Source organism: Chaetura pelagica, unplaced genomic scaffold (assembly GCF_000747805.2).
Source record: "Chaetura pelagica isolate M959 unplaced genomic scaffold, ChaPel_1.0 scaffold76, whole genome shotgun sequence".
In the NCBI taxonomy this organism is placed as follows: domain Eukaryota; kingdom Metazoa; phylum Chordata; class Aves; order Apodiformes; family Apodidae; genus Chaetura; species Chaetura pelagica.
Genome location: NW_009970723.1, coordinates 5,863,821 through 5,871,081, shown reverse-complemented (window position 1 = coordinate 5,871,081; position 7,261 = coordinate 5,863,821).

Here is a 7,261-nt window from a genome sequence, read left to right as displayed (position 1 = left end):
CTGCTGAACTCTCATGCCAATAGGGTTGCTTAGGTACTTGGAAAGTTTTTCTGGACCAAGCAATTTCTCATTGACAGTTTACATGTTCTTATTGGCTTCTTAACTTATAATTGTTAATGTGATTAGGTGATTCTAGGCTTCTTGGCAAAGCTAATAAAAAGGAAATGTGCCTGTAGTGATAGAGCAAAGCATCTATATGCCTGGTGGAAGACCACAATGAGCAAAGTGTTTTCCAAATACAGGAATAAACAGCTCTGAAGAGCTTCACAACCTCTGTTAATGCAAGAGATGATTAACAAGACATTGTAAGCTTCTGTTGGATGAACAAAACTGAATCACTGTGAAAGGTTGAAGTTATGCAAAAGGGGTGGTGGACCCCACAGGAAGAGGCCAATAAATTGATTTAGAAAAAGCAAAATAAATCATTATACTGGAAAACAATAGAAATATGAAGAATGACTTGCTATCTGAGGTGAAGTTGCAGAAGTTAAAGCCCACTTGCTTGTTCTTGAAAAAATTAAATGGTGCCCTTGAGTGTGCAGGAAGAGAATTATGAGGGCTAACCGGAATAGCTGTAGTAAACATAGCCCAAATTTATTATGTCCTTAAAATTGTGGTCGGTAGGAGATTATTTGACAACAACAGTCTAATGATCTGCCAGAAATTCGGAAGCCAAAAGATGACTATCTGTAACCAGCAGACAATGAAGCTCCTGCAAATTGACAGTAATACAGGTAACAATCAGAATCTAGTCCACTATCTATGTGTGAGCAGCATCTTTTCCGTAAATGGAACATGGGGATGATTTGTAAGGAAGGCAATAGTTTACTTGCTTTTCCTTGATGCTTGAAAGAGAAAAAAGAATGATGGATTGAAAGGCATAAGCAAAATAATTAAATTCAAAGCACCAGTATATCTACATTTAAGAATACTTGTGTTTTTCTTACATCTCCAGAAGAAAGCAGAAACAATTAATTAAAGAGAAGTCTGGGAGTATCCTAAGTTACCCAACATTTCACAACAGTAACTTTTGCATTCTGTTAATGACAAATTCTTGGCAGTAACACTTCTCATATGCAACCAGGTTTGAGAGTATATGATAATAGGTTGAAAAGTAAGTGTTTTAAGATAATACATTTCAGTTGATTAATGTGATGCTAAATGGTTTTTCACTAGCGTTTACAGGACAGATCATGTGGAGTTAGTCGAATCAATGGAACTTCACATGACAAAGAGATCTATGACTACAATCCTTAGGAAAAGATCAGGTCAAAATAACAGTAATCAGAAATATGTTGTGTTTTTGTATTTCCTGAGCTTTCTTTAACACAACAGATCTCATTGCTGATTGTGCTTTGAACAAGTGGTTGGATTCCAGATCTCCAGAGATCACTTCTAATCTGGATGATCTAAAAGCTGATGAGTCAAAAAATGTTCAAAATTGTTCTTTTCATTTAAGCTAATTCACATCAGACAGAAATTAGTCTTACATTATTTTGAAAGGTCATTTTACAATAAGATTGATATTATAAATGGTTTACTCTTAGCTGCTGTTTATTTTTTTTAACAGATTGCAAATACATGTAATCATATACATAATGTTATGGATTGTGACCAAAACCAGCTGCAAAATATGTTTCTTCCATGTAACATTGTTACATATTCAACTAATATGTTTAGAATACAATCTACTTATGCTTCACATCTTTTAGTTACTATTTCTGTTTATAAGCAGATGATAAATAAATTATGAATATATCAGTCTCTGGGAGTGGTTCTCTGGGGTGATGTAACCCAGACAAAAATGAAAATACAGACAGTTGGACACTCTGCTGGCTTTTATTCAGCTTTACCTGCATGCTGGTTATTTCTGTAAAATTTCTATCAAGTACTGCTTCTATCAGGTATTACTTCTATGAAAGAACTTGGCAAGTACTACTTGCCACTCAAACAACACCTTGGAGAGTGTTCTGAATTACTACTAGCCATACTTTCAAACTCAAAATCCTAAATGATTGTCAGTAAAGTTTATTTCAATTTCTTAGCTGCTTAAAGTCCCACAACTCTAAAACATCTAGGAAAGCTATGATCCTTGGCAATTTACAAATATATTTTCACTTTTTCTGCATAATTTTATCTTATTCTGCCATTGTGTCCTGGAAAAATACTAGTTCTGAATTTCTTACTCACCAAGTATCTTGAAGGTGTAGCTAATTTTGCTTTTGTGATAACTGGATCTGCAGTCATTGACCCTAACTGGAGTTATAACTTGTTTCTTACAGCAAAAATTTCAGCTTTTTCATTTCTGTCATGGTTCGAACTAAAACAGAACCAATACGTATTCCTATAGAAACCAAGGTCACTGCTAAGCTTCTGTGCGCCATAAGTGAAAGGGCGTAGAGGGGGTCACACCTGCAGGACAGGTGACCCAAAACTGACCAACAATGTATGCCATCCCATACAGCTCATGCTCAGTGTAAAGCTGAGGGATCAAGAGGGTCAAGCTCTCTTTCTTCCATGACCAGTGCCCAAGGAGCACTTTGTATGTTATTCTGCCTTCGATCCTGATCTGTGCATTCCTGAATTCAGTCCCTGCCTGCTGCTGAGTCCAGTCTGGGACTTTCTCAGTGCCTGCACTTCAGTGTCAGTGGTGATATCACCATCCTCAGGGGAACTCTATGTTAGTTTTGTATATGTTTCATTATTTTACTATTAATATTCTTATACCTTTTTGTTTCATTGTTATTATTTCATTAAAGTGGTTTTAATTTCTTTTGAACCCATAAGTCTCTCTCCCTTACTCTCTTTAGCTTCCCCTTCTGGGAAGGGAAAAGGGTTAATACCATGCATCTGTCATCTCTTTAATAGTCAGAGCTGCCTTAAGCTGTGACAATTCCATGCCTTATTTCCATTTTTCACAGTGACATATACATGTGCAGCACCAGTTTTTGACTCTGGGGAACTACCCTAATTGCTGCTAACTGAAACTTTAATCCTTCAAAAGCTAAGAGTTGAGAGTAATTTTATTATAGATCTATAGATGCATTTAGAGAATAAAATAAACTACTGCTTTGAGTATTGTTGAGAAATTAAACCAACGACAATAATACATAATTTTGGTTCTTTAGTTGCATAAACTACATATTACCCAATTATTTTAAGTGATAGCCATCAATAGAACTTCCCTTTTTATGACAAAATCTAAAACCAGTAATCCAAAGTAGCATTTTAACGGAATAATCCAAAAATAAGAAATAAAAATTCTAGAATCAGAGAATCATGGAAAGGACCTTTAAGTCCAACTGTTAACGTAACACTACCAACTCCCCCACTAAATCAAAGTGCTAAGTGCCACATCTACATGTCTTTTAAATACCTTCCTGGATGGTGACTTGACCACTTCCCTGGAAAGCCTGTTCCAGTGCCTGACAATGCTTTAAGTGAAGAAATTTTCCCTAATATCCAATCTAAACCTCTCCTGGCACAGCTCGAGGCCATTTTTATTCTCACCTCCTATGACTCATCATGCTGGGAGAAGAGACCAACTCCCGAGTCCCTACAACCTCCTTTCAGGCAGTTGTAGAGAGCAATAAGGCCTCCCCTCAGCCTCTTTTTCTCCAGACTAAAAAATCCAGATTCCCTCAGAATTTAAAACTTGTGCTCCAGACCTTTCACCAGCTTTGTTGCTCTTCTTTAGACACTCTCCAGCACCTCAATGTCCTTCTTGTAGTTAGAGGCCCCAAACTGAACACAGTATTTGAGGTGCAGCCTCTTCAGTGCAGAGTATAAGGGGGCAATCACCTCCCTGGTCTTGCTTTTCTGATACAAGCTGTTGGACTTCATGAAGGTCAGCAAAGACAAATGTAAGGTCTTGCTCCTGGAAAAACATAATCCAGGAGTGCAGCACAGGCTGTGACCTATCCTGCTGGGGGGAAACTCTGTGGAGATGTTTAACAAAGACTGAATGTGGTACTTAGTGCCATGGTCTACCTGATGTGGTGATGATAGGTCATAGGTTGGACTTGATGATCTCAGAGGTCTTTTCCAGCATCAGTAATTCTGTGATTCTGTGAAAGGGACAGGACAGACTGGAAAGGGTCCAGAGAAGGATCACAAAGATGTCCGAAAGTCTGATAAGCCTGCTGTACAAGGAAAGGCTGAGAGAACTAGTTTTGTTCAGCCTTGAGAAAAGAAGGCTTAGGGGATGCCCTGTCACCATGTTCCAGTATTTAAAGGGTACCTACAGCCTGAGGTCCTTTTCTGCCAAGCAGCTTTTCAGCCAGTCTTCCCTAAGCCTGTAATATTGCATGGGATTGTTCTCACCTACCATTTCAGCAATATCTGTTTGTCTACATTTTTGCAGGAGTTTCAGTGCTTAAGGGGAAAAATTCTTTGAAGAAAAGGTTGCCTTTTATAGGCTACAAAACAACAACAACAACAAAAAACAAACAAACAAGCAAAACCAACAATAAACCAAAACAAAAACCACAAAACCACGAAACCAAACCACTAAAAACCACCAACACACACACATGAAGCAGAGTGAGAGAAAAGGAAACACAAGAAGAAAAACCTGAAATAGAATAGGGTCATACAATTCAATAGAGCACTGGGTAACATTTCCCTGAACAGCCCCCAGGCCCTGAAAGCACAGGGTCCAGCTTTCAGTGAAAAATAATAAATCCTGAATTCTGCTCTGCATTTTTTTGACACAGCTTTGTTGAAAGGCTGATGCTGCTGCTTTATTCCTACTGCAGAATAATTTCAGTCTGGGTGCTTCAACAGAAAGGTGAACCTGTAGCTTGAAATCCCTTCAGGGAGAGGAAAGAAAAAGAATTTGGTTTCCATTTTTCTGGAAAGTTTGCTACAACCAGCAGACTATTGTGTAAAAGAAAACCAAGGATAGCTCACAATTTTTAAAGGCTCCTTCTTGAAGAGATCCACAGCTGTGAATATTAAATGGGAGAAGTACTTCTTCCTTTAACTGCAGGACTTGCCTATATTACCATCACCCCTAACAACATTCTGCCTTTACACAGTCATTTTTAATTAGCTTCCTTTTGGCTCAGGATACAGAGTGTTTGAGCTTTTTTCCCAACACTGTGGGCTGGCAAAATCTCCAAGGTAAGCTTCTCTGGACATTGTCTACACATGAGATATCGCAGCACCTCAACTAGAAAGCTCTTTGTTCTTTCATGAAAGACCTGAGGGAACTTGGAAGATTATCCACAGGGATATGGACCAGACAGGGAATGGGACTAAAATGAATTATGGCTGTGTCCAGTTCCTTCATATCACTGCAATAGGTAGAGTGCTAAACTGGAATATACAGAATAGCCTTCTCTGTTTCTTTAAATGCTATCTATTGAATTGCTTGCAACTGAAAATGAAATTATATGATCTCTCCTATTTTGTATGTGCTTTTGTACATGTTCAAAGACTGAAGCAACCAGGAGGTTGCTCATGGCTGAGAACCAATCAGAGTCTGCAACTGAGTCTTGCAGAGAAAGGAAACCATTCTATTCATATGACTAATTTTATCAGAAATCCAGCTGTGGAAGGGTGGAGGAACTAACCTGAATCATCCTGAAATAACTGCTTCTTTATAAGAGAATAAAGAGCAAGAAGAGAAAGCCAAGAATCATGTGGTTGTAAAGTTAGAATCTTAAATCCTGGTCTCCTGTACCATATCAGAAAAGAGACTTCCTTTCCTCATGTGAGATCCCTCTAGAAGAACTTTGCACAGTCAGAAATACCATTTTGCAGGTGCTGAGGTATTGTATTTGCTGAGGCATCATTTATTTTTTTGCCTGGGACAACTTTGCTTGCTGGCCAAATGAAAGATGGAAGGGTGGCTTTGTTCACCTGCTTCTCAGAGAGCCCCAAGGCAAAACAGAGCTTTTCAGCAAACTGTAATTTGTGTCATAATCTGCTCCACTTTGAGAAGAGAGCTCTTGCTGAATAAAACACTCCTGGCTGCCTACCTCTGACTGACTGACCAGCTGCCTGTTGTTACTGGCAGGGTAACAGACCTTGTGACAGGGTAATGGTGCTGTGTTTCTCCTCAGCAAGACAAATGGTTCTGAAGGAAGAGCTAATATCTGCAATATTGATCTCTTTTGTGGCTCCATAACTGTGTCCAAAAAGTAAGTGCCTTCACACTGGGAAGGCTTCTAGCCCCACCTATTGTCAACACTGCATGATACTTCTTTTTTTATTATTGTATTCACATGCTTCTAATTTAGCCAAAATTTCCCCTGGTTTGAAGTGTCCTGTGTTGGGTGACTGCTCAGATTGATTAACTTTTCTATTACATTTCAGCCAAAATATTTCAGCTATTTTAGTAATTTGGAGTATGGAAAAAAAACACCTGGGGTTTAACACAAGTGAAAAAAAAAAGAAAAAAAGAATTCCAGCTTCTCTGCCTTGGATCCAGACAAGCAGCTTTGGAGATCTTTAAGCCAGTAGTACTGTTGAGCTGAGGCTACAAATAGAGACTCAGGGCCGTATGCTGCATAAAGTTGCTGTTTTTCTTACTTGTTGTAATAGCAGCTTTGAGATATATTGGTACCCCAGTCCACTGATAATTTTCTGTTTGATCTCTGTGCCACAGGTCTTTGCTGTTGCTGGAATAGGATAACTGGGGTAACTGGACTCTTTCATCCATCATACAAGGATAATGGGATTCTGTCATCTCTTGAGGCATTAAAAAAATCCATGTATTCTTGGAAGAGAAGAGAGAAAGGAAGACAGTAAAAGAGAAGAGGAAAACCTGTTCATGTCATAACATTCTCTTACATAAGCATGAGCACAATGGAACAGATGTTAATCCTGGTATTTCCTCAGCTTTTAATAACTGATTGGCAAAGTTAATAATATGCTTTCAGTGTATTTTTTCTGGAGTGTTCAGCTTTAGGGCATGACGAATTTTCTGTCACAGATAAATCAAAGAAAATTATTTATTCCCTCTATTGTTTCTTTAAGAGTTAATTATTTTTTTTTAAATTGTGAATTAATATTGATAATGTCATCAAAGTGTTGAAGCTAAAAGCTTCAACAGATATCAGTGACTGCTTAGATACAGATGCACTGCTAAGAAACTGGTTTGAGGCAGTCATAGGGCAGATTTTTGAGGTTCAAACAGGGAGATAAACAGTTGATCTGGACTCCTATTCAATCTGCTCTGAAGGATTACTTCACTGAAAGGCACGCTCTCCAGAAGATGCTGTGGCTTACTTGTAGATCCTGACTGTCTACCTCC